The 27778-nt window shown below is 38.0% G+C and overlaps 1 protein-coding gene across 3 annotated transcripts in view; it reads left to right on the forward strand.

The window, feature by feature from the left end:
* The first annotated feature begins 3423 nt into the window (after positions 1-3423).
* Positions 3424-27778, forward strand: part of Taok1 (TAO kinase 1) — a 112893-nt gene continuing 88538 nt past the window's right edge. The window contains exons 1-2 of one of the 3 annotated variants that reach the window (XM_074046510.1): positions 3424-4093; positions 21298-21450. The gene's annotated coding sequence lies outside the window, so the exon portion shown is untranslated. The remainder of the gene's footprint in view (positions 4094-21297; positions 21451-27778) is intronic. The other 2 variants (XM_074046511.1, XM_020159792.2) reach the window with 2 other exon arrangements.

Genomic DNA, 27778 nt, shown 5'->3' on the forward strand with positions numbered 1-27778 from the left:
TTACCAGTTAGCAGAATAGGAACAGTTCAGGACAGTGGGAACATTCTAAAGGTGATAGGAGAGTTTTAAGGGAATCCGTGGAAGAGTTTTACACAGAGAAATGACACATTCAGTTTTTAGAAACTATTTTAGAAGCATTAAAACCATTCACCTAGGTATAGAGAACAGGGACATTGGGGAGGATGTCAAGGAGAGTGGTTGAAAGGCAATTACAGCACCCAGATGAGAAACTGTGAGGAATGAACCCACAGTAGAGGCAGTGGGGAACAAGACAGGGAAAAAGAGAAACGTTCAGGAGTTAATCTCACTCACAAGAACTGCAATATCTGCAACTGTTTCATGCATCAACTTAAAATTTTCTTTACACGAATGAATGTTATTTTCTTTTTTTTTTTTGATAATTTTAAAAATGAAGTAATTGATATGTTTTGCAATATTTACTAATGGTGATTTCTTATTAAGTAAACTTGATGTTGAGATAAGCCCCCCTCCCCTGTGTGTGTGTGTGTGTGTGTGTGTGTGTGTGAAACTTGAAGAATTTGAAGAAGGAGATCTATTAGTCCCAGATCATAGGTACAGATGTAAAATAAAAATGAAGACAGTGAGGACCTCTTAAGTTTCTCTTTGGAGGTGGGCATAGAGTTCAGTAGTAGAACATTTGCTTAGCATGTGCAAGGCCCTAGATTCAATCCTCAACACTGCAAAAAAAAAAAAAAAAAGAGCAGATTACAATTTTATGTGCCAGGCACCGGTAGCTCAGGAGGATTGTGGTTCAGAGCCAGCTCAGGCAAATAGTCTGAGAGACCCTATCTCAAAAAAAAAAAAAAATCACAAAAAAAGGGCCCATGGAGTGGCTCAGGGTGTAGGCTCTGAGTTCAAGCCCGAGTGCCACCAAAAAAAAAAAAATACAATTTTATGGGAGAGGTGGAGGCAAGTGTGAGAGTGGGATAGTGGCAGACACAAATGTTATAAAAACATCACCTGAACAATATTCTTACAAAAACAAAATACTTGTAGATTTAACTAATGTCCAAGAAATAAGAGCATTGAAGCAAATGTGAAATGACATAATTAGAATGCAATTGGCCAAGTTGAGAATGTGAAAAATTCCAAGGAATATTATGATCTGATTTCCTAAAAAAAATAAGCATCAAATAACAGAAAAAAGAGGGAAGGAAGAGAACATATTAAGAAAACATAAGTGAAAGGGAACTGTTATAAATGTAAAAGAAACTTATAGACATATTTATCAGTCAAATGCAAAGTGTGGAATTTGTTCAGATTTTGATTCAGATAAATGAACTGTAAAAGGCATTTTAGAATTGGGCATGGTGGTGTATGTAACCCCAGCACTTGGGAGGCTGAGGCAAGAGGATTGAGAGTTCAAGTCCAGCTTGGGTTACATAGTGAAACACTATTTCAAAAAAAAAAAATGTGTTTTGAAAATTACTAGGAAAAACTGAACATGAATTGATATTAAATGATACTAAGGAATTAAAAAGTCTCATAAAGGTATAAAAATAGTATGGTTATGTTATAATAAAAGTCTTTGCTAGAGATACATATTGAAATATGTGCAGGTGAAGTATGATGATTTATAAGAGGTTTACTTAAAAATACTCCCAAGGGACTTATGGGGAGGCTTTTGTGGGAAAAGAGGTGAAGTAAGAAAGATAAAGTGACTCATGACTGTAATCCTAGCTACTCTGGAGGCACAGATCAGGAAGATCGAGGTTCAACGTCAACTGGAGCAAATAGTTTGCAAGACCCTATCTTGAAAAATACCCAAGTTAAAAAGGGCTTGTGGAGCGGCTGTATGTGCTGAGGATTAAACTCAGAGCTTCCCACATGCCAAGTATGCCTTCTTACTGCTGGGTTACACCCCCAGGCCCTACAATAAAACATTTTTGCTGGAATTATTTCTTCTGTAATGGATCAAAATTGGAGGAGCACCTTATGTACTGGGTGGAGGAAAAGGGGCTTTGCCAGGAAAAGAAGGTAGAGGAAAAACTGGGCTTTGAGTGGTGTTGAAAAGCAAAGGAGGAACAGTTTCAAGATGGAAGGAGTGTCAGCTATGTCAAATACTGCAGATGACAGGAAGGAAAGGATTAAATGACTTCACTAGTTTTAACAATAAAGATCTCTTTTGACCTCAGTAAGACCAGTTTCAGTGGAGTTAGAACTATCCACAACTTTCCCAGAAGCTTGGCTGTTAAGGGGAAGAGAGAAGATGGTAACCTCTTCCTTCCCCAAGGAGAAACTAGGGCATGTTTTTTATGCTCAAAAAAGTTGCTGTTTGAGAGTAGCTGACAATATAGGCACAAGGAAGATTAATTGACTCATAGAGCAAGGACCTTTACTATAAAAAGGAGTGTTGGAACAAATCATATGTACATGGCACTGAAGCAGATAGCTTGTTTTTCTGATCTTTGGATAGTTTACTGAATTTTTTTTTTTTTGGTATTGGGGTTTGAATTCAGGGCCTACACCTTGAGCCACTCCACCAGCCCTTTTTGTGTTAAGTGTTTTCAAGATGGGGGGGGGGGGTTTCCTGAACTATTTGCCCGGGCTGGTTTTGAACCGCGATCCTCCTGATCTCTGCCTCCTGAGTAGCGCGGATTATAGTTATGAGCCCCCGGCGCCCAGCCCAAAGTAACTTTATAAAAAAATCAAAGAAAAGTTTTGCTCATAAAACTCACAAACAGATATATTTATCTCAACTGTTACATTGGTTGAGCAGCCACGATTTTTTTTTTTAATGACTGCACCTCAGGCACACTTTTCTTTCTTTTTTTGCCACAAAAAATAAGGTAAGTTCTATCTCTTCCCTTTAGTTTGCTGCTTTTGTTTCAAAAACGTCTCATCACTCAACCTACTAAATCCACAAAAACTTGTTAAGAAGTTGTCTCTTTTCTACCGTCACCAACACACAGGGTGACTTAGATCTGTATTTGCAAGTCTTACTACCGTTCCAAAAATGACTATTCCACAGAATCTCACAAGCTCAATTACATACGATTACACTGCCCAGTTTACCTCTGAATTCCATGGAGGAGTTGAACTAAGGTACGTACGAATGGGATATTAGGGTAAACTTTCACATTGGCAGGACTGGTGGGAGGCTGATGCTTTGGAGGTGGAAAGAAGGAAGGTGGAGGAGTGCAGACAAGCTCGTCTTCCTCAGATTTCTGAAGTGAAATGAGTGCACCTGACGCCGCATAGGATAGGAACTCCTCGAGCTGTATTAAGGCACGGCTGGACAGAGGTTTAGGAATCGGGCAACCGAGGTACTCCACCCCGCGAAAGGATTTGCGCGCTCCCGTGAAGGCGCGCGCGCGTACGCACTCGTGTCTTGCGCAGGGTCGGGCCTGTCAGGCGGGAAATCTCGCGAGATCGGAGACTGGGATGACTGTCGGGAGGAGGGGAGTGGTGTCGGGGAAGGGGGGGCACCTGGGCAGCGGCCGGGCTCTGTGGCTTCAGGGCTCCGAGGGAGAAAGGGAGGGTGGCAAAGAGAGTGAGTCGGTGCCACTGCCTGCCTGAGGAGAGAGGAGGGGTCCCGCTCGCTCTGAGCCCTTTGCAGGCCAAGAGCGCTAAGCACTCGCGAATCTCTGAGGCCTCCCGGCCTCTGGGGACCCCGCCCCGCCGTCCGCCGGCCGGCCCGCGGCCTCTCTTCTCTTTGTGAGCGCCCCCTTCCCAGGGGTGGTGGTGGTGGCGGAAGGCTGAACGTGGGCCCGCCCGCCGGGGGGCCGCGGCGGGGGACCGATTGGGCCTCGGCTGTGTAAGGACCGGAGGCGGCCGAGGCCCCGGCCGGTTCCCCCGAGGCGGCAGCGGCGGCTCCCGGCACTTCCCCGCGCCATCTTAGCTGAGCCCGAGGGCTGAGGGCGCTTCCTCGACCCTGGTTGTCCCCTCGCCCCCCCCCCTCGCCCCTTGTCGCAGAGCTTGGGCTGGGCGGCTGGCTGGGGCTCTGGGGGGGGGGGCGGCGGTCTGTCGCCGGGCCCCCTCCTCCTCACTCCTCGTCGTCCTGCGTAGCGGCTACCGGAGCGTTACAGGGGGCTGCGCCTGCCTTCTCGGCCCCAGACCTGTCTGCCAAAGGGTAAGGGCACCTCTGCTTTAGGAAAGGGAGACATTGGAGGGGGGGCGGGGAGATTCGGCCCACTCAGGCTTCTGGGTGGAAGAAGGATGTGGGGGTGGGGTGGGGGAGGGAGACAAGGAGGGTCTGTGATTCAGTGGGTGGGGTGAAGAAGCTGGTGAGCAAGGGCGCTCTCCTGTTTCGAGGGGCAAGAGCAATTTACTCCTTTTTCCTGAGGGTCACCGGAAGGGGTGGTGGTAGGGGATGTTTCTGGGAAGGTGTGGCCCTGGGTTGATGTGCACCCCTATTTAAAGGCGCGAGCTACCTTTCCCTTTTGGTCCCTTTGCTCCTCCTGCTTCTCCTTTGTAGTGTCTGTGTATTCGTGGGAAGGGAGACTGCTCTGGGAGCCAGCTGGGTGAATTCCACCCCCAGCTCAGGAAATGTATATACCCATCTTCTGTCTGAATGATGGAAGCGTTTCTCTTTCCCTACCTTCCTCCCCTCCCCATCCTCTAGTCTACTGCAATGCTGCAGAAGTCCAAGGCAGTTACTTCATACACAGACCCATGTATACACTGAAGGGAGGGGGAGCTGGAGAGGGAAGTAATGGCGCTTCCCTTGGAAAGGTTACTCTTTCCTTTGGTTTTAAATCGGTAACAGTACTGTTTATAGTCTTCCTCTGAGATCTGTTCATGGGAACTGCTCCTGTTATTGTTGAGTGATATGAGCTATCAAAGGGATCCCTCTCATGTTACAGCAGTTTTGATGTCTTTCTTGTTCTCTCTGAGAGAGAGAGAGAGAGAGAGAGAGAGAGAGAGAGAGAGAGAGAGAGAGAGATGTCTAGATTGGCTTTTTTTTTTTGTGTGTGTGAGCACATTGATCTTTCGTTAGGATTCAAATAGAATAATTTTATGTCCCCTCATTTCCCCCTTCTTTCTTTTTTTATGGCTTTTGTAGTTCTTGGATAATTATTAATTAGAGATTATTACATAAAGACAGGTTGTCTGATGCACATTTGCCCCTGGGGTGTGAATTTTTAAGGTTAATATTATTTTGTATGACACTGACATTGAAATTTTCTGAAAATAATTAGGTTCCAAACCTTTCTGTAGCAAATACTGTTTCTTAAGGAAGTGCAAGCTATGCTATGATAGCTATATATTCTGTAGTCGTTTTTTTCACTTTTTTGATTCATGTCATATAAATGTATGTATGTATATTTTTGGTGGTACTGGGGCTTGAACTCAGGGCCTCTTGCTAGAAAGGCGCTCTACCACTTAAGCCATTTCACAGCCCTTTTTTGGGAAGGGTTTTTTCGAGATAGGGTCTCAGGAACTTTGCTTCTGAATTGCAGCCCTCCTGATCTCTGCCTCCTGAGTAGCTAGAATTATAGGTAGGAGCCACTGTTGCCCAACTATGTCCTATTTGTTTTAAAAGAAGTGATCATATCTGGTTTGCAGTAGTACCTGTTGGTTTTGTCCTTAGTAGAGTAGAAATGAATAAAAATAACAATCTTAACATTCTGGAAGTGTGTTGCAAAGTGCTTTTTGATACCAAAAAGTAGTCTTCTAGTATTGAAGGAGTCTTAATTTGTTGTCAGTTTTTTTCTTTAAGTGTTTAGATTTACTGGTGAAGTGATTTAAAAATAAGACTATTAGTAGAATTAAATAATTTTTCATAAAGTGGTGCGGATGAAAATATATGACAGATACGAATTGTCTTGATAGTTTACTAACAAGTTGTATTTGGTGTTTAAACTTTATTTAATGAGTTATTTTAAAATAAATACCTCTGTTATATTGTCATTAAATGTATCTTAGAGCATTTGTGGTGTGTTGCATTTTGAGACTATTTGAATAAAGAAAGATGTTAGCAATAGTGCTAGGCATTAATTTAACTTCTGTCTTTTTTTTTTTTTTTTTTTTGGCAGTACTGGGGTTTGATCTCGGGCACACACTTGGTAGGCAGATACTCTACCATTTGAGCTGCTGTGCCAGCCCTTATTTTATTATTGAGATGCAATTTTATCATGCTTTCCTCATAAAATGGAACATTTTTTGCTTTCTTTATTCCCCTTTGATGTTCATCTGAACTCATTTAACAGCACTGTTCATTTGTATCTTTACTTCATGACACAAAGTTGCACATTGTGATGTGTAGAATTTTCACTTACATGCAAACTGTGGCACAAAGCCTAATTCTCTGTATTATGGTTTGTTGTTGATAATGAATTCATATATACTAGCATGTATAAATCCAAGCATACTGCTCAGTAAAGAGTGACTGCTTTTGTCTTGGAAAGATGCAGGAAGAGAGAATTTATCAATAAAGGTTACAAAACTTAGAATGCACACAAGGTGTATGTTGACTTCTTTCTTTATTTTAGCATAGAATAATTAAGGTCTACTTTTTAGGACAAGTAAAAAGAAACTTTTCTATAGCTGGTAGGAACTTTGCCTAAAAGTGGTAAAAATGTATTGATGATCAATTAGATAAATTCATTATTAAGGAAAAAATGCCTGAGGGTTATTTCAGTTGACCTCTGATGCCACTGTCAGAAGAGAATACTGAGAGCTATTAGCCTGGGTTGAGTCCAGATTAGTATGGTACTACTTATGTTTCTAAATAGTTCGTCTTCAAAATGGCAGTGTACATCACTTCCTGTTCTTTCACAACTGGCTCTTTCTTTGGATTCCCTTTTAATGACTTAATTTTTGGCATTCTGATATCTGATTTGTTAATTTGGTTATAATTCTCAAGTTTTATACATGAAAGAATGTCTAAGAATAAACAGGTTTAGAGGCTTTTAATAGTTTTAAGATTATCTTGACAGTAACAACACATTGGTTCCAAACTGAAAGATAGTATCTCAGATTTAAATTCTGAATGCCTTTTTTTTTTTTTTTTTGCTGTGCTGGAACTCAAACCTTGGGCTTTGCACCATGATAGGCAAATGTCTTTGCCATTGAGCCATATGGAAGGTTTAAAAAAAATCAGGAGTATACATGTATACATGACCAAATACATGAGAGAACTGAATAAAATATAATTACTGAATTTTCTATAGTAGAGATATTTGGAGAATTGTGGATATGGAAATAACTGAATATGTATTAATACAAAATAAATATATCAAGGCATATATATGATAATTGATCCCATGTTTTGATATCATACCACAAATAAGAAAGAATTTATTTATTTATTTATTTTGGTGCTGGGGTATGAACTCAGGGCGACACTTAGTTTGCTTGGCAGGGCTCTACTGCTTGAGCCATGCCTGTAGCCCAAGAAAGAAATTGACTAGTTATAGGACAGCAAAAAGACTGGATGCTGTTAACTAACCTTAAGTGTAAAATTTAAGAATTTGCTGGTACTTAATAGATAGGAGTACTTAGTAAACACACAAGTTATCTATAGGCCTGTTAGCATTAGAATTAGAGTTGGGATTAATCTGTTCTTCATAATACCTGGAAATAATTCTGTCTTCACATTTGGCTGATTTGTGTATTAAAATCAGTTAATTTCTTATGTGTATTTCTTTGGTTATCAGTAGTCTATTATAACAAATAATTGCAGTTGTACTAATTTTAACATTTTAGAAATTAGGAGTTTTTTTGGTACATATTAGTTAAGGGCACCTATGAGTTCAAGATCATATGAATGAAACTCTTCTAAAAAATAGTCAAGTCTTACATAAAATTGAAATTGTCCCTTTAAACAGAGTGCCAGCATATGTTCATCTGCCTTTTAGGTTTCTGAACTTGTTAATGGCTAGGTTTTTCTTTTAATTCTTCAAGATTTCCTATTATAAAATGTGAGAATATAAAATCTGTATTGTTTCAGTCCATTATATACCATTGTTAAGTTAAGGTATTTGCATTTTTAATGATAAAAATTGATGTACTTCTTTAAATATGTCTCAAATCCACATGAATTAAAAAAAATCATGTTGTGGAAACTAGAAACAATGATTTCCAGTTGAGATGTTTCTGTCATCATTGGTAACAATTATTTCTGTTTCTATACCAGTCTCTTCCATTTGTGCTAGAAGGAGATTTTTTTCTTTCTGAAACACATTTAATAGCTGTATCTTCTTACTTAGTGACAACATTAATTGGGCCACAAAAGGTAGAAAATTTTCAAAATGTTAAAGTACCTGGCCTATAAATAGAATAAGGAAAAGTATAGGTTATTAAGTACCTTGTGTAACAGATATACCAGCCTGCTAAAAATGCTAATATCATACTCAGGAGGCTAAGGCAGGAGGGTCACTTGGAGCACAAAGTCAGCCTAGACAATGTAGCAAGACTCCATTTTAAAACATAAAACAAAATAAAAAACAGGGCTGGTGGAGTGGCTCAAGTGGTATTAGCACTTGTCTAGCAAGTGTGAAGCCCTGAGTTCGAACCCACGTACCACCAAACAAAACAAAACAACAATGAACAAAAACCCCTAAGACTTATGGAATAGCTCAAGTGGTAGAGCGCCTGCCTAGCAAGTTTGAGGCCTTGAGTTTAAACTCCAGTACTGTTCCATCCTAATTTGCAGACATTAATAATAACAAAACTGGGATTTTTTTTTGTTTGTTTGTTTGTTTTGGTGCCGGGGTTTGAACTTAGTCTCTAGCTTGCTAGTCAGCTGCTCACTTGAGTTATGCTCCCAGCCCCTTTTGCTTTCAGATATTTTTCCAATAGGGTCTTTAATTTATGCCCAGAGTGGCCTGGACCATGGTGGTCTTTTTATACTTCCTGAATAGCTAGGATAACAGGCACACTCTACCACATCCAGCTTTTATTGGGTGAGATGGGGTCTTGCAAACATTTTGCCCAGGTTTACCTTGAACTTTGGTCTTCCTGGTCTCTGCCTCCTGAGTAGCTAGGATTGCAGTGTTGTCTTTTTTTTTTTTTTTTTTTGGTGATACTTTGGTTTGAACTCAGGACATCAGACCTATCTTTTGGTTTTTTGATATAGGGTCTCACTGTGTAGTTTTATTCTTCATGCAGTAGCTGGGATGACCAGTGTGTACCACCATGCCCAGCTTTTTTTCTGTTGAGGTGAGGGTCTCTCAGAGTTTTCCCCAGGCTGGCCTTGAACCATGGTCCTTCCAATCTTAGCCTCTCAAATAGCTAGGATTACAGATGCCAGATTTTCTTTAAGTTTTTGAGCCTCATTTTCCTGGATAAATACAAGGATAGTATTTATTGAGTTGTTAGATTTAAGTAGGATAATCCTTGCTTACTTAACATATTGCCTGATGCATCATAAGCACTCAGTAAATTGTTTGCTTATGAGTAAATACAGAGAACTACATGGCTCACGCCTGTAATCCTAGCTACACAGGAGGATCGTGGTTTGAAGCCAGCCTGGGCAAATACTTCAAGAGACTCTATCTTAACCTTCACAAAAAAGGGCTGGTTGAGTGGCTCAAGGTGTGGGCCCTGAGTTCAAACCCCAGTACCATTAAAAAAAAAAAAAAAAAAGAAAGAAAGAATTGTAAAGGAGAATGATGGAGGGGGTGATTTCAGCTATGATATATTATAAGAACTTTAGTAAATGTCACAACGTACCCCCAGCACAACAATACTATGATAATTTCAAAAAATAATGAAAAAATTATTATATATATATATATATTTACAATATGTATGAGAATAAATTTGCAGGGGCTTTGGTGTAGCTGAGCTGGTATCTACATACCAGTTTATGAGGCCTTGAGTTTCAATCCTGAGCACTGCATGGGAGGAGGGGAGGAATTTTTTTTTTTTTTTTGTGGTGCTGTGGATTGCACCAGGGTTTTACACATGCTAGATAAGCACTCTACCACAGAGCTACACCCCCAGTTTTTTTTTTACTTTATTTTGAGACAAGGTCTTCCTAAGGCTGTCCTTGAACTTCAGATTCTCTTACCTCAGCCTCCCAAGTAGCTGGCATACTTTTTTTTTTTAATTTCTTTTATTCATATGTGCATACAATATTTGGGTCATTTCTCCCCTCTTCCCCGTGCCCCCTTACTGGCATACTTTTATATATGTATGTATATATATATATATATATATATATACATATATGTATATATATATACACATATAAAATCCATGGTGATGCTGGGGATTGAACCTGGGCTTTGTGCGTACTAGTGCTCTATCACTGAACTACAGTTCTGTAGCCCTGACTGACATATCTTGAGAGAAATGGGTAGACTATCAGGGTAGCTTTTACTAACTTTAGACTAAAATTTTTTTTTTTTTTTGTGGTACTGGGGTTTGAACTCATAGCCTCATGCTTGCTAGATAGGCAGTCTGTGTCTTGAGCCTCTGTGCAAGTCCTTTTTTGTGTTGGGTATTATCAAGATATTATTACTAACTTTTGTACCTAGAATGGACTATTGTGCATTACTTTATACTAATGTGAGTTTTTATGTGTGTGTATGTGCACATGTATGCACATGCATTGGGGACTGAAACCAGGGCCTTGCATATGGTAGAGTGTCTACTACTACTAAGCTTATAACCCAGCCATCTAATGTGAGTTTTTAAGTCTGTGAGAAGTTTTCTTTTTCCTTTGCTGGATGTAAAGCCTGTTCTAGGGAATGAAATTTATTTTTTCCTTTGATACTTGATTTATTAAAAAAAATTGATATCACAATTCTCTACCTGGAGTTCTTTTCACTATCCCTAGTTTTGAAGGCATCTTGAGTGCTACTAGTCTTCTAAGCTTTTTATTTAGGTATTCTTTGTAGGTATGTCCTTTTTTTTGTGGTACTCGGGCTTGAACTCAGGACCTCATGCTTGCTAGGCAGGTGCTGTACCACTTGAGCTACTCCATCAGCCCTTTTTGGTACTGAGTATTTTTGAGGTAGGGTCTTACCAGCTGTTTGCCTGGGCTGGCTTCAAACTTTAATCCTTCTGATCTCTGCCTCATGATTAGTTAGGATTATAGGCATGAGCTACCAGCACCTGGCTTGTCAATACTTCTTCACCTTGAAGATACTTTATAGTCCAAAATGTATTAATTTATCAAACTCTAAACAATTATTGTGTTCTATTAAGACTCTGTCCCTCTAGGCATTGTGGTGCATACCTGTAATCCTACCTATTCAGGAGAGAGACAGGAGTATCTCCAATTTGAGGCCAACTCTGGCAAAGGTGTCAGTGAGACCCTGTCTCAAAAAAATAAAATAAAAAACAAAACAAAAAGAGCTGGGGATGTCTTACCATGTGCAGGGCCCTGGGTTCAATCCCCAGAACTGGGAGCGGGGGGAGAATCTTGTCCCTTGTCCTGGATGAATTTTCATAAATATATCTTTGTTTTTTTTTTTTTTTTTTGATGGGACTGGGATTTGAACTCAGGACTTTGAACTGGCAAAGCAGGCATTACTGGATGAGTTTTGTCTTCTCAGTTTTTTCCATCTATTTTAGTTTTCTTAAAATACATATTTGTAGGAAACCAAGGGCTTTCCAATGATTGTCAGTTCCTCTAAGCCTTTGCTTTCTAGGTTGTGACCCATTAATGGGTTGTGGATTCAATTTAGTAAGTCACAGTAATAATTAAAAAATAATGGGAGCTGGGTGCTGGTAGCTCATGCCTGTAATCCTAGCCACTCAGGATGCAGAGATCAGGAAGATCGTGGTTTGAATCCAGCCCGGGCAAATAGTTCGTGAGACCCTATTTTGAAAAAAACCCATCACAAAAAAAGGGCTGGTGGAGTGGCTCAAGGTGAAGGCCCTGAGTTCAAACCCAGTAAAAAAAAAAAAGGGAAATGTCATTGTGGTAAGGGTGGCTTTATTTTGGGAAAGTTTTGTTTGCCTTTGTGTGTGTATGTTTGTGCACGTGTGCTCTTGGGTGCCCAGTTAACTTTTTATTTTGCATTTTTTTCCATTTTTCTCCTCACCCTTCTGCTGGGTATGGAACCCAGGGTCTCATGCATGCTTGGCAAGTGCTCTACCACAGATTCCCAGCTCCTTTTTTACTTCTAATCTCCTGTTCTGAAATATGTGTTTCTTTTTTCTTTTTCAACAGTTCTGTCTTCAATATTTACTGACTTCAGTGTCTGGTCTATTTGATAGCCATATTGGGCATATTTACCTTTTTTAGGTCTCAAAACTTGGAGGGTATAAGCATTTTATCTAAAAGACTGTGGGCAGGGTACCAGCAATTTTGGGAGTGATGGTAGCTTGTGAGGTTTTTATATTGGGATATGTGTGTCATACTTTATGTTTGAGTGTATTTTTGTAACTTAAAAAATTTGTTAAAGGAAACTTTTTTCTTGGTGCTGGGATTAAACCCAGGGATTTGAGCATAGTGAGGTTTTTTTTTTTTTTTTTTTTTTCCCTGCCACTGAGCTATACTCAACCCTCTCCCCGGCAAAAACAAAAAAACTTATTATTTTTTTTAAATTGAGACCAGATCTTGCTATGCTGTTCATGCTGGTATCAACCTCCTGGCTCAAGTGATCTTCCTGCCTCAGCTTCTCCAGTAGCTTGGACTACAGGCATGAGTACTGTCCCCAGTAAGAAAACTTTCTATTTGGAGCATATTAGGAATATATCTTGGGTTGGTGGAGTGGCCTTGCAAGCATGAGTCCCTGAATTCAAACCCCAGTCCCACCGAAAAAAAAAAAAATCTTAAATTTTGTTTAGAAAATGTATTTTTAAATTTTACTTGGGGTTGTAGATTGTCAAATATTAGTAATAGGTAATTTCATAAAACTTAAATAACTAGTATGCTAAATAAGTATATTAAAAAGATTTCAGTGTGCTTCATTATATATTATATGCAACTATAAAACTTACATTTTGGTTGCTTTTAATTCACTCATGGTAGTAGTTATTAGTCTCCACCTTGCATTTTGAATTGATTTCTACCAATTCCCACTGAGAGTGAGAAAGAGGTTTCAGAAATAGCAGATGAACAGCAATACTAAGCAAGGTCATGATTTTTCCTTTTTTTAGACTTAGGAATTTAGTGTCATTGAAAAGTGGGAAAGCTTTGTCTCTTTGCCCAAAACATCCATATTCTTGACTGTAAAGCCTAAAATTATTTAGCTGGGAGCCGGTGGCTCATGCCTACAATCCTAGCTACTCAGGAGGCAGAAATCAGGAGGATTAAGGTTTGAACCCAATCCAGGCAAATAGTTCCATGAGACCCTATCTCGAAAAAACCCATCACAAAAAAAGGGCTGGTGGACTCCAAGTTCAAACCCCAGTTACCCACCCCCCCACATAAACATACACACACAAGATGAAAATTATTTATTAGCATGTAAATGCACATTGTAAAGAAACTTTGCTTTTCACTGTTGCATAGAAATTCTGTAGTATATGTTATAGCATGTAATATGTAGGTTTTTTTTGGAGGGGGAGCCTGGGGTTTGAACTCAGAGCTCCACATTTACAAAGCAGGTGCTCTACTGCTTGAGATTCACTTCCAGTGCATTTTGCTCTGGTTATTTTTGGAGATGGGGTCTCTCAAACTATTTGCCTGGGCTGGTCTTGAATCTAGATCTTCCTGATCTCAGCCTCCCAAGTACTGAGTATTATAGGCTTGAGCTACTGACACCTGCCTAACATGTACTATTGAAGTAATCTCATGCTATGTAAATGGTACATGTTAATCAAGATAATTTATGGAGACTGTCACATGATAGGAATACAGTATTTTAGTTGGTTTTGTTTCCTATAATTCAAAGATTTTGAGTTCCAGAGGGGGCAATATAAAGTATTCACTTTCAAAAAAAAAAATTTTTTTTTTTTTTTGGTGGTATTGGGGTTTAACTCAGGGCCTTGTGCTTGCTCAGTAGGCACCCTACCACTTCAGCCACTCTGCCAGCCCTTTTTTGTGTCTCAAACTCTGTGCCCCAGCTGACTGCAAACTAAGATCCTCTTGATCTCTGTCTCTTGAGTAGCTAGGATTACAGGCGTGAGCCATAGGTGCTCTGCAGCCCAAGAATTTTTGTTTTGACATATGTATGAAATAATTTGACAGCTTAAAATATTAAGTTTCAAAGCAGTTTATTTTGATAAAAAATGTTATATCAAACCTATGAATAATGGATTATTGCCAAGTGAAGTTTTTTCTCCGGTTGAGTAAATATAGATGCATTTATTATTTAATAATCGGACAGGTAATATGGGTGATAAAGTTTTCTTTTTTAATTTTTTTTTTTTGCCTTTAGTGATTTTAGTATTGGAGTTAGATTGGATTTTGTGCCTATCAGCAGGGATAAATAGGATTTGTGAAATTGGTTTTTTATTTTTATCAACAATAATAGACTTAGTTTAGAAGTTCTGTGCTTTGAGAACTTTAAATAGGAATCAAATAAAGAACTTCAAGTTTTATTAGATTTGAAATGTAGATTTTTAAATATAAAATAATCTTTCAAAAATTTACTATAAGTTAGAGAATTAGCCTTACAATATTTTATATTCCATCTACTATAAACAACTAGGTTTTTTTTTTTTTTTTTGTGGTATTGGGTTTGAACTCAGGGCCTCACACTTGTTAGACAGGCACTGTACCACTTGAGTCATTCTACTAGCCCTAAATTTAAGAATCTTGTAAATAAAGGTTTACATTTGGCCTTTCAGGTGAGGGCATGGAATATATTGGGATAGGAATAATGAAATGGATACAGTCAATAAACACTTAAAATGTGTTTTGTGAATATTGTTGAGGTAAAAAATCCAGTAGTTAAGAATAAGAGGGGGCTGTCATTGAGAAATGAAATGTTTGTTAAACAAAATAACTATGATATAAATTCTAATTTTTTTCTTTCACAGTACTGGGGTTTTTGAACTCAGGGCCTTATGCATGGTAGGCAAGTGCTCTATCACTTGAGCCATGCCTCCAGTCCTTTTGCTTTAGTTATTTCTCAGATAGGAGCTCTTCTTTCTGGGGTGGCCCCCAACCCAGATCCTTCTAGCCATGCCTCTCTTCTAGCTGGGATTACAGGTGTGTACCCCACACTTGGCTTGTTCTTCGAGGTAGGTGTTGCTAACTTTTTGTGTGGGCTGGCCTTAAACTACGGTCCTCCTCTCTCTGCCTCCCAAGTGTCTGGGATTACAGGTATGAGCCTTAGTACCCAGATATTTATTTATTTATTTTGTGGTGGGATTGGGGTTTTAACTTAGGGCTTCACCCTTACAAAGCAGGCACTCTACCTCTTGAGCCACATCTTCAGTCCATTTTGCTCTGGTTATTTTGGAGATAGGGGTCTCACAAACTATTTTCCCCAGGCTGACCTGGAACCGTGATCTGATGCAGTCTCCCAAAGTAGCTAGGATTACAGGTGTGAATAAACAGTGCCCGGCTATTTTCTTAAATTTGTTTATTGGTTCTGGGGCTTGAACTCAGGGCCTTGTGCTTGCTAGGCAAGTGCTCTAGCACTTGAGTCACACTGTCAGACCCTTTCTTCCTTTCTTTTGCTGTGCTGGGTATCTAATGCAGTGCCTTGTGTATTCTAGATAAGGGCTCTACCACTGAGTTATATTTCTAGCCCAAATTTTCTTCTTTTACTTACTCAGACCTATAAAGGAACTTATTGTGTCACCCTGTTACTACTTGTTTGTCTCTTTTTTTCAATTATGCTATAGTATACAATCAGTAAAGTACATAAATGAAGATTTACAGATGTATCACGGCTCATTAAAGCTATAGAGAGTTGTTTTTTTTAAAATTTTATCAAAACAGAGAAAAAACCTTTATTACATGTTTCTGATATCCCACTAGGCTCCCTCTTGTCCCTTTCCCCTTAATAGCCATCTTTCCCATATCTGTTCTGACTTTTTTTTGTTGTTTTGTTGTACTAGGACTTGAACTCAGGACCTCCAAATGCTCTACCACTTGAGCTACAACTCTAGCCCTTTTGCTTTAAGTTTATTTTTCAGATAGAGTTCAGTGCTTTAGTCCCAACTGGTGTCAAACCACTATCCTCTGCCTCCTGAGTAACTGGTATTATAGATGTATACACAGCTTATTTTTGAGACAGAGCTTGCTAACTTTTTCCCTGGGCTGGTCTTGAACCATGATCCTCCTATCTGTACCTTCTGAGTAGCTGGGATTTGTTCTGACTTCTTTACCATAGATTATTTTTGTTGGATCTTTTTTTTTTTTTTGATGGCACTGGTGTTTGAACTCAGGGCTCATGCTTGCTAGGCAAGTGCTCTACCACTTGAGCCACTCCGCTAGCCTATTTTTGCAACTAGTTCTTTAGGGTTTTTTTTGTTTGTTTTTGATGGCACTGGTGGTTGAACAGAGGACTTCACAATTGCAAAGCAGGAGCTCTACTGCTTGAGTCATCCCTCTAGTCCATTTTGCTGTGGTTATCTTGGAGATGGGGTCTTGGGAACTATTTGCCCAGGCTGGCCTTAAACCATGATCCTCCTGATCTCAGCCTCCCAAGTAGCTAGGATCAGGCATGAGCAAAAGATGCCCTGATTGTTTATAGTTTTCTTGTTTGTTTTGCTTCCTCCTCCCCGCTCCCCCCCCCCCCCAGCTACATGTCAAACCCAGGATCTTGAAGATGCTAGACTACTAGCACACTACTGAGCTGTGTCCCCAGCCCTTTTGTTTAGTTCTTTAAGGGTATCTGTGATTGGTCCCTCCATATTTATTGCAGCCTTATTGCATATTACTGTCCAGCACACAGCTATTATACCTTGTCTGCTGTTATGATGTCTCTGTAGTGCCCTTTTGATCTCATTTTCCTATCTTGTTCTCCTTATCCATTCAAGTCTTCATGATGCTCCAAGTTTATACTGTTCTTGTTATTCTCTAGTTTTTGTTTTTGGTGGTACTGGAACTTGAATTCAGAGCATCATGCTTGCTAGGCACTCTACCACTTGAGCCACTCTGACAGTCTCCTCTTTTAAGTTCTTTTTAGTCATTTTTTGGTGTTCCAGCTTAGAACTTAATATTTTCCTTTTTTTTTTTTTTTTTGGAATTACTTGTGTTAGCTTTTTACCAGAACTGTTGTTGTTTTATATTCTTTTTAGTTAGTGTCTTGTATAAGACATATAATACTGGAGTAGATTCTCATTGAAGTTTTGAAGCTTAAGATCTAGCAATATAGAATTTGACAGTAAACTATATATATATATTTATAGTAAACTGTAAAACTACAAGTAAAAAAGTACATCACAGCTCCATGACCTCTCTAAGTCTTGGGGCTATCTCACTGTATTAGACTACAACTGGAAAGGATTATAGAGATAATATTAGGTAGCACTCTAAGCACACAAGCACACTGTAAGCTTGTGTGGCTTACAGTAGGTCTGTGAACATCTTGTGATTGGATATAATTTGTTATGTATTTGCACAGGTGCATTTTTCTAGGGTAAGATTCCATAATGTAATTGGATTTTCAAAGATGACTAAAAAATATTAATGTCTTGTGATCTGTCAAAAAATGACATTTTATAGATGAGACAACTGAGGCTCAGATAATTAAGACACAAGAAGAGTGGCTAACTCATACAGTCATTGTTACTCAGTGATGATCCTGAGCCAACAGGGAGATATTAATGAGTTTCAGTGTGCTTTGCTTTATAAAAGGGAAATAAGGCTATAGAAGTATCTAATATTGTGAGGAAATATTTCTGTTCCAATTAGTTAAAATAAACTTATTTTAAAAATTCACTATTGTTATTATTGCTTTTGGCAGTACTGGGATTTGAAGTCAGGGCTTTGTGTTTGCTAGGCAGGTGCTCTACCACACCTAGAAGCACCTTTTTTGTCCCCCAGCACTGGGGTTTGAACTCAGGGCCTCATGCTTGCTAGGCAGGCTGTACTACTTGAGTCACTCCGCTAGCCATTTTTTATGTTGGATATTTTGGAGATGGGGTCTTGAGACCTATTTGCCTGGCCCCCACAGCCAAATTTGTTTTTTAAAAATTAGGTTTTTTTTATAGTGCTGGGATTGAATCCAGGGCTTTGTACTTGCTAGCCAAATTCTGTACCTCTGAGCTACATCCCCAGTACCCCAGATTAATCATTTTAAAATATGCAGTTCAATTTTGTTTAGTTCATTCACAATGTTGTACAACTACCATATCTATTTGTCCAAAGCATTCTCCTTACTCCAAAGGCAAACCCTGTCCTAAACCAATTTAGCAAGTGCTCTCTAATCTTTCCCCTTCCTTGCCCTGGATATCCGCTAGTCTTCATTCTGTGTCTATGGATTTGCCTAGTCTGGATTCTTCATACTGAATGGAATCATATAATATGCAATTTTTTGTGTCTGACTGCTTTTACGTAGGATAATGCTTTGGAGCTTCATCCATATTTTAGCATGTATCAGTATTCCATTCCTTTTTTTGCGGTTGAATTAATATTCCATTGTATGTATACCACAGTTTATTTTTTCATTCATCTTTTGATGGATATTTAGACTGATTTTCAACTTAATGGCAGTTGTGAATATTGCTGCTGTGAGCATGCCTCAGCATGTACTTGTTTGAGTGCCTGTTTTTAGTCTTTCTAAGTATCTACCTAAAAGAGGCATTGCTGGGATAATTGCTTTAACATTGTGAGAAACTGTCAGTTGTTTTCCCCAGGAACTGAACCATTTTACGTTACCAGAAGTGTGCAAAGACTCCAGTTTTTCCACATCTTCTGTGCTTTTTACAGCCCTCCTAGTAGATGTGAAGTTGTACCTCTTTGTGGCTTTGATTCACATTTTTGCAGTGACTGAAGATGATGACCATCTTCTCTTGTGCTTGGTAGTCATTTGTTTCTCTTTTATGAAAAAATATAAAATAAAATTTTGATTCTCAGAAGTACATTTCAGTTACCAAGAAAAATCTTTAAAGATGTTAAGTATTTATTGCTACTATAAAACTAAATGCCAACTACAAAGTACTGTGAGTAATTAAAAAGAAGATACTGTAAAACTGCTTTAACATTTGACAGTATTTAAGACCATTCTAACATTGTTATGTTATTATCGTTAATTTGAGACAGGGTCTTGCTATGTTGCCCTTGATGGTCTCCAACTTTGACTCCTAACTCAGCCTCTTGAGTGCTGGGATTACAAGTGTGCCTCTCTACACTTGAGACTTCTAACATTACATACAATTATAGACTTTAATACAGATAAATTGACTCAGGCGATTTTCTCACTTCAGATATTTGAGTGCTTTCCTTTGACTTGGCATTAAAAGATGGTCATTAAATTTTCTGCATTATAAACAAAGCAAATGCAGAGTGCCAGTGGCTCACATCTATAATCCTAGCTGGTTGGGAGGCTGAGATCGGGAGGATCATGGTTCAAGGCCAGCCTGGGCAAATTGTTTTCAAGACTTCATCTCCAAAGTAACAAGAGCAAGATAGATTGGACATGTGGCTCAAGTCATAGAACTCCTGCTTTGTGGGCAGGAAACACTGAGTTCAAACCCCTTGTATTCCTCAAAAGAAGAAAGAAGCACTTTTTGGAGCTGCAGATGTGGTTTGGTAGAGTGCTTGCTTAGCACCTGCAAGGTTCTGTGTCCAATTTCTAGCACCAGAAGGAAAAAAAAAGTTTTTTCAAAGTTACAGTAACTTAGTTGATTTCAGGTAGCTGACAGGAAAACACATATTACATAAGTGAAAATAGCAGGATGAATACTCTAGAAAAATACTCTGGAAGTAATGATAAAGTTGAAAGAATCAGATACTTTGTCTCTTCCTTTTAGGAAGTAGTCACATGTAAGATTCAAACATCCATTGGATTTTACTCAGAGGGCTTTATTTACAAAGAAGTGTTAGAGAAATTAATTGGATCATTAGAAACAGGGTGATTACATAATAGAAATTAGTACAAGTTAAAAATATATATTTGTCACTTTGTAGCTTTGTTTAATTTAAAAATTATTTTCAGTAATTTTTCTTTTTCTTTTTCCTGGTGCTGAGGATTGAATCCAAGGCCTTTTCATCCCAAGGACAGAAGTATAAAATAGGAGGAGACCTGAGCAAAAAGTGAGACCCTTTCTCAAAAAATAACCAGAATAGCCAGGCGCTGATGGCTTCTGCCTATAATCCTAGCTACTCTATAAGCAGAGATCAGGGGAATTGTGGTTCGAAGCCAGCCCTCATCAAATAGTTCCTGAGAACTTATCTTGACAAAAACTCATCACAAAAAAGGGCTGGTGGAGTGGCTTAAGGGGTAAGAGCACCTACCTAGCAAGTGTGAGGCTATGAGTCCAAACCCCAGTTCTGCCAAAAAGACAAAAACAAACAAACAAAAAAAATAGAATAAAAGGGGCTGGAGGTGTGGATCAAGCAATAGAGCACCATCCTAGCAAGGGAGATGACTTGAATTCAAACCCCAGTACTTCCACCAGAAGACTGTCAAGGATATTTAAAAACAAGTAGAGGAAGGGCTGAGAAATTGTCACAAACCAGAGGAGACTGTAGCAGAAAGAGAGCATTAAGGGAGAAGCTAGTGAAATCTAAATAATGTTTGGAGTTTAGTTAACAACTAATGTACCAACATCCGGTTCTCAGCATGTCTCATGACATTCTGAGATCATGTACCCATACTCCTAAGTGAAAATAGGCTCATCCTGCAGTATTCCTGACAAATATATCCTTGATCTAATCATGAGGAAATGCCGAATAAATACAAACGAAGGGTTTTTTTGTTTGTTTGTTTTGTTTTTATTGTGGTGCTAGAGATTGAATCCAGGGCCTTATGCATTCTACTCCTTAAGTGCTCTTCCACTGAGTTACATTCCCAGCCCCCAAATTGAGAAACATTTTTAAAAACAACTTACATCAAAATGTGTCAGGGATCCTCAACATGGAAAAAAAAATTGTCAAAAAAGTTACTAAGTCCATTTAAAAAAAACTTAGCTACTTAAGAGGCAGAGATCGAGAACATCTCTGTGCAAAAAGTTAGCAAGAACCCCATCTCAGTAAATAAGCCAGGCATGGTTTTATAGCAATAATTCAAACTATGTCAGAGACATAGGTAGCAGGATCATGGTCTAAATGCTGGCTTCAGGCAAAAACAGACCCCATTTGGAAGAACTACTACAGGAATGAAAAAATGAAAACAAATCAAACCAAAAAACCAGCTTGGGGTGTGGTTCAAGTGGTGGAGTATCTACCTAGCAAGTTCAAACCCCAGTGCTTCCAAAAATTTTTTTTAGTCAGTGGTAGAGCATTGGGTGCAATACGCAGCTTTTTATTGGTTGAGATGGGGTGGGCGGGGGAGGGGGGGTGTCTCATGAATTTTTTTTTTTGCCCAGACTGACCTGAAACTGAGATTCTCCCCATCTCAGCTTCCCAAATATGGTGTCCAGCCACTGATAGTCTCGAGGAGCATTGACCCAAATATGGAGTCCAGCCTTTGATGGTCTTGAGGAGTACTGACTAGTTATCCTGAATGTCCTCCACTCCAGGTTTGTCTGGTGTTTTTCTCACGATAACTGGCACTTACAGATTTTGGGAAAGAATACCACAGAGGTGTAGTGCCTTTTTTTTTTTTTTTTAATAACATACCAGAGGGTGTATGATATCTACATGACAACACTGGTGATGTTTATCTTCCCTAATTGGTGAATGTAGTGTTTTTACTAGTTTTTTAATTTTTAATTGTAATGTTACTATTTTTCCTGTTCTCTATTCACTAAGCCTAGCTCACCCTTAAGTGGGGGAGAGGAGTCATGTGATTTAAATTTGCATTTCTTTGCTGTCTCTTCATATACTTATTTGTCATCTATATTTCTTCCTTAACTTAGAGTTCAAATTATGTGCCCCTCCTCTTTTTCTTTGGTGGAGGGGAGAGTGCTTGGGATCTAATCCAGGGTCTCCTGAGTGCTAGATAAGTGCTAGTTAGACTACTGCACCATATCCACAGCTCTCCTTTCATTTGTTCATTTGTTATTTCATTTGTTTATTTATTTATTTATTTATTTATTGTGGTACTACGGATTGAACTCAGGGCCTTGTGCTTTCCCCTCAATGTTTATATTGGGCTGTTTGTCTTCTTAGTTATTGATTTTTCGGGATACAAACCCTTTATTAGATGTGTTTTGCAAAAAGGTAATCTCAGTCTATGGCTTTGTATATCTTTAAAAAAAATTTTTAGCTATTTTTCTATGTGCAGATGTTTTCAATTTTGATGAAGTCTAGCCTGTCAATTTCTTTTATGAGTTGTATTTGCTTTTTTCTTTTTTGTGATGCTGGGGATCAAATCCAGGGCCTCACTCATGCTAGACAAGTGTTCTGCCACTGAGGTGCAGCCCCAACTTTGCTTTTGATTTGGTAGGACTAGGGTTTGAACTCAGGGCTTCACACTTTCAAAGCAAGTGCTTTACTGCTTTACCGCAGTAAGTGCTTTACCGCAGCCCCCCTGCTTTTGAGTTTTATCAAATAAATTTTTGTATAAAACAGAGTCACAGAAAGTTTTGTTCCATATTTTCTTTGTTGAAATTTTACATTTAGGTTTGTTACTTGTTTTGAGTGAATTTTTAGGATGAAGGAGGGTTTTCGAAAAAAATTCATAACATTTTTTTGAAAAGATTATTTATTGTTTCTTTACTGGGTTATCTTTGTACCTTTTTCCAAAAATTAATTTACCATATATATAAATGAGTCTATATCTAGGACTTTGTTGTGTTCCATTAATTTGTATTTCTGTCCTTATACCATTATTACACTACCTTGATTACTGTAGTTTTATAGTAAGTTTTTTTTTTTTTGGGGGGGTATTGGAATTTGAATTCAGGGCTTCATGCTTGCTAGGCATGCACTCTGCCATTTGAGCCATGACCCCAACCCTTTTTTGCTTTAGTTATTTTTCAGGTAGAGTGTCTTTCATTTTTGCTTGAGGTTGGCATGGGACCATGATCTTCCCTTTCTCTGACATCCTGCATAGCTGGGATCAAAAGTGCATGCTACCTTGCCAGTTTATTGAGAAGGTGGTTCCCTAACTTTTTGCCAATGCTGGCCTTGAACTGCAATCTGCCTTCTGGGTGGCTGGAATTACAGGTTTGAACTACCATGCCTGACCAATAATAAAATAGTAAGTTTTGAAAGTAGTTAGATTGAGTCTTCCAGATTTATTCTTCTGTTCAAAATCATTTTTGGCTATTCTAGGTGCATTGCTTTTTTTTTTTTTTTTTTTAATAATGTCTTGGGGTTTGAACTCAGGGCCTCACACTTACATGGCAGGTGCTCTACCACTTCAGCGCTACTAGGTGCTTTGGTTTTTATGTGCATTTTAGAATCATTTTGTCAATTTTTTTTTTTTTTGCCAAGCTTGTGTTATTTAAACATGTGCAGTTTTAATTTATAAATAGTTAAGATTTTTCTTTTTCTTTCCTCATTTTTCTTTTTTTTTTCCTTTTTCCTTTCCTCCCCCTTCCCCCTGCTTTATACATGATAGGCAAGTGCTCTACCACTGTGCTACACCACTAATACTGATTTTTATTTCTAATTTAGTTTTGTGTGTTCATAAAACACACTTATGAATTCATCTTTTCTATTTATTGAGACTTACTTTATGGCCCAATATATGGTCTCTTTTAGTTAATGTTCCATAAGTGCTTGAGAAAAATTTGTATTCTGTATTTCTTGGGTATATTCTTCTATAAATATATATTAGGTCAAGTTAGAGTATGGTTGAAGTTTCTGTATACCTTTTGATTTTTTTTCTATACTTGTTCTCTCAGTTATGGAGAGGAACATTTTAGTCTGTTTTTCCTTTCAGTTATGTTAGTTTTGCTTTATGTATTTTGCAATTGTATTGTTACTTGCATATTTAGGATTGTATGTTCTTGATGAAATTGTCCCTTTTCTCTTACTAAATTTCCTATTATGAAATTTCTCAATATTCCTTGTTCTGAAAGGTCTTTTGTTTGATAATACAGATACTTCATCATTCTTTTAATATTTTTTTTGGTGGTGCTAGGGTTTGAACTCAGGGCCTCATGCTTGCTAGGTGGGCACTCTACCACTTGAACCACTGTACCAGCCCTCTTTAATTTTTGTTTTTTTGTTGTAAGATAAACAAAACAAAAAATTTATCACTTGAACTTTCTTTTTTTTTTTTTTTGGGTGGTGCTGGGGTTGGAACCCAGGCCTGTGCATGCTAGGCAAGCACTCTATCTCTGAGCTATGTCCCCAACCTTCCACTTTAACCATTTTTATGTGTATAATTCATTAAGTACATTTACTGTGTTGTACAACCATTGACAATACTTGCTTCAAGAACCTTTTTATCATCTCAAACATAAACATAAACCCTTAAAAAATGACTTTTCATTCCCCTTTCTCCCTGGGCCTTCATAGCCATTCTTTTACTTTCTGCCTCTTTGAAATTGCTTATTCTAGATATCTCATGTAAGTGGAATCATATATTTGTCTGTTTGTGTGTGGGTTATTTTATTTAACATAGTATTTTCATGGCCCTTGTGTTTTAGCACATAGCAGAATTTTGTTTGTTTTAAAAGACTGAATAAAATGTGGTGAAGTGGCTCAAGCTGTAAGAGTACTTGTTTAGCAAGCATGAGGTCCTGATTTCAAACCCAGGTGCTGTTCCCTCCCCCACCCCCCAAAAAAAAGACTTAATAATATTTTCTGTACATTTGGTAATAGACATTTAGGTTTCTCTCTCTCTCTCTCTTTTTTTTCCCCCCGGGTGGCACTTAGACTCTGTGCTTGCAAAGTAGGTGCTCTACTGCTTGAGTCACACTGCCAGTCTGTTTTGCTCTGGCTATTTTGAAGATGGGGTCTTGAGAACATTTGTCTGGGCTGATTTTAAACCAAGATCCTACTGATCTTTGCCTCTTGAGTAGCTGGGATTATAGGCATGAGTAACTGGTGCACGGCTTTTAAATATTTAACTTTTTTTTTTTTTTTTTTTTTGGTGGGCCTGGGGTTTGAACTCAGGCTTTGTGCTTGCAAAGCAGGTGCTCTACTGCTTGAACCTCGCTTGCAATCCAGAAATAATTTTCAGGTATTTGTATTTTATCCTTCAGATTCTTCTACGCACAAATTATTGAATACAGTCTACCAATAGTTTTAGGTTAATCAACTTTGATTTGGTGATAGGAGCAATTAAATAACTTAATGACTTTTAAACACACACACACACTCTCTCTCTCTTTCTCTTTCTCTTTTTCAGTTTTTGCCAGGAAGAATGTGTTGGGTTTGGGGAAAGTTTCCCATTGTAGATGATAACCAGAAATTGAAAGAAGCAGAGGAATTTGACATGAAGTACTTATTAATCATGAACATTGTGTTCTTTACATATATCTCACTAAACCCTGCCTGATAAAATTTTTGTGACTTCAGTATTATTGCTGTTATTTAGAAATGAGTAAACTAAGATCAGAAAAGTTATTTGCCCAAGGTTGCATAGTTAGTATATTGGTGCTAGTATATTGGTCTAGTTCTGGGATTTAGAATGATTCTTAATTAGTGCTGTCAATTACTGTGTTTTCAATGCTCTGTGGAAGGAAGATCATTGTGCAAGACACAACCTACAGAGGTAGGTAGGGTCAGTACACATATTAAACATATTGAACTTCATATTAAGAATTTTTGTTTCAACCAAAGTATAGTGTAAAGGCATAGAATACTTTTAAATAGAAGGAATGACATGATCGAATTTGCATTTTGAAAGGTCATTCTCATTGTAATACACCAGATGGATTGGAGGAAGTCCAAGAGTGTATGCAATGGCACCATTTAGGAGGCTGTTACCAGTAAGTAGTCCAAGTGAGATAAAGTGGTTGCTTAGAATAAAGAGGTGATTGTGGAGATGGAAGAAAGTGGGCCAATTTGAAGAATTAAGGGGACAAATCTACAAAACATGATGGTGGATTGGATTATGAATGAAGGAAAAAGATGTCAGAAAATAACTTAGTTTCTAGATGGCTGAATTAGATACATTAGAGTAGCACACTTTATATAGGAAACATAGAGGGAAGATTGGTTTGAGTGACAGATTGTTTTGAGTTAAAGGAGCTTTTGAGAATAGGCAGTTTTATAGTAACTATTTAGTAAATGAATGGGCTACTCATTCTTTCCCTTTGACTAGTACTTTTCTAGGGCCTTATCACAGTTAACTTTTGAGTTTTTAGTAATAATAATAATAAAAGAATTTGATTCTTAGTTATTAGAGCTAATAAAAAAATGTGAAAAGATCTTTCACTGTGGAAAGCAACTAAAGCAGCTAGCAATCTTGGCACTGTTCTCTTGGTGAATGACACAATCCAGAATATATCCTGAGAAAAGACCAGTGAAAAGAGGGCAAAGGGGCAAATCTAAAATATATATAATCTTAAATTACTTATAAAGTCATATAAATCATATATTGCTGTATATATGGTAATATAGTTTAAAAGCTACATGAATATGTATGTTATTTGTGTGTGTGTGTATATATATATATATAAAATGTTAATTATGATATAAGGAATCAAACTCAGGACCTCACACACACTTTTTTTTTTTTAATCCATTTTAGTTAGTCACCTCAGGACCCTAAATACTTGATGTATTATTGCCTAGCAACAAAGACATTTTCCTCAGGACAATATAATTATCCCACCAGGAAATTTAACAATATAATACTCATGTCAAAATATATACTATTTTCAGATATCCTTGGTTTATCACAATAATGTCTGTTTTTATATATATTTTTTCCCATAGTACTGGGGATCAAACCCAGTGCATCATGCATGCTAGGCAATCATTCTTTCACTGAGCTCTATGCCTAACCCTGCCATAATATCTCTTAACACTGTTCCCTCATACCCCCCCCTTGTAATCAAGGGCCACATATTTCATTTAGTTGCTATTTCTCCTGTGTCTGTTAATTTCTAGGAATAGTTCCCTGATCTTTTTGTTTTTCACGACATTTTGATGAGTCCAGGCTAGTTTTTTTTGTAGGCAATTTCCATTTTGATAAAAATCGTTTCTGGGAGATTTTTCAGATTTGTTAGTTTGGAGTTACAGATGTCTGAATAGTCTGTAAGTTTCTCCTTCAATCTTTGACCCCATGATCTTTTTAATTTTTTGGGGGGTGTTGGAGTTTGAACTCAGAACCTCATGCTCCCCTAGGGAGCTACCACTTGAGCCATGCCCCAATCTGACCCAATAATTTTTTTTAAGAGGACACTTCTTTAATGTATGTATAGAGGCTTGAAAAATAGAAATTTAAAAAATCTTTATTTTGTAAAGATAATAACATATATTTTGGTCATTAAACCTTAAAAATTTCTGCTTCATTATTATCTTGCATTTCAAATTCTGACACTTTTGAGAATAGCCACAATTGCATTTTTTTATTTTTGCATTTAAAAAATTCACATAAGAGCTACATTCATTGTAAGTAAAATAAACAAGAAACATTGATAAGCAAAATGAAAATAAGTTCTACGTGCTTGGGGATGTAGCTCAATGGGAGAGCTCTTGCTTAGCATGTGTAAGACTCAGGGTTAGATCCCTAGCACTGCAGAAAGTTAAAAAGAATGTGTTTATGTGTGAAAAAGTCATTAAAAGAATTTTGTTTTTATTGTGGCTCTATGTTGTAGCTTCACAACCCCCCATGAATGGAATGGTTATATATTAAACAATGAAAGAAGAGAAAAGTAGAGGTCATATGATCTTATTAAAAGGAAACAACTAGAAATTATCTGTCAGCATTTAGATACTTATCAAGTAATGTAAATAACTCTTAATGTGTTAATTCTTTTCTAGTTCTCCTCTCCATTG

Source organism: Castor canadensis, chromosome 11 (genome assembly GCF_047511655.1).
Source record: "Castor canadensis chromosome 11, mCasCan1.hap1v2, whole genome shotgun sequence".
NCBI lineage: Eukaryota > Metazoa > Chordata > Mammalia > Rodentia > Castoridae > Castor > Castor canadensis.